Genomic DNA, 495 nt, shown 5'->3' on the forward strand with positions numbered 1-495 from the left:
AGACTGGAGCCTTAATCCAGCGCCTTGGACCGCTCGGCCATGCTACCACTGATGTTGATGTTTGGACAGCTCCTTGGATTTCATTTATATGGATTATTAAACATTATTATGGACATCTATGATATTGTACATTTGATCCTTTTAAAAATAGATGAGTGCAGCTTTTTTAAGTTAGGCTTTATTTGTGATTTTCTGTAATAGCCACATTACAAATGATAACATCAACTTTCTATTCCACAGAAGCAGAGAGTAGATCTTCACTTTCAAAGTCAATTCCTCCTTTGTCGTCTTGATTCCACAGGAATTAAGAACACTTTATTACGTATTCTTCATCATATGTGCTTAAACCTTGTTTTGTACATTGTACAATAACTATACAATTTCTGTCACTGGTATATCCATGTGAAAAATCCTGGCAGCAGTGGGATTCGAACCCACGCCCCCGAAGAGACTGGAGCCTTAATCCAGCGCCTTGGACCGCTCGGCCATGCTACC

At 39.6% G+C, this 495-nt stretch overlaps 1 non-coding gene across 1 annotated transcript; it reads right to left on the minus strand.

Annotated features, from left to right (window-relative positions):
* Positions 1–413: 413 nt before the first annotated feature.
* trnal-aag lies at positions 414–495 on the minus strand. Its single transcript has one exon. It is a non-coding gene; the product is annotated as a tRNA-Leu (tRNA).

This window comes from Plectropomus leopardus, unplaced genomic scaffold, assembly GCF_008729295.1.
Source record: "Plectropomus leopardus isolate mb unplaced genomic scaffold, YSFRI_Pleo_2.0 unplaced_scaffold68826, whole genome shotgun sequence".
Classification (NCBI taxonomy): domain Eukaryota; kingdom Metazoa; phylum Chordata; class Actinopteri; order Perciformes; family Serranidae; genus Plectropomus; species Plectropomus leopardus.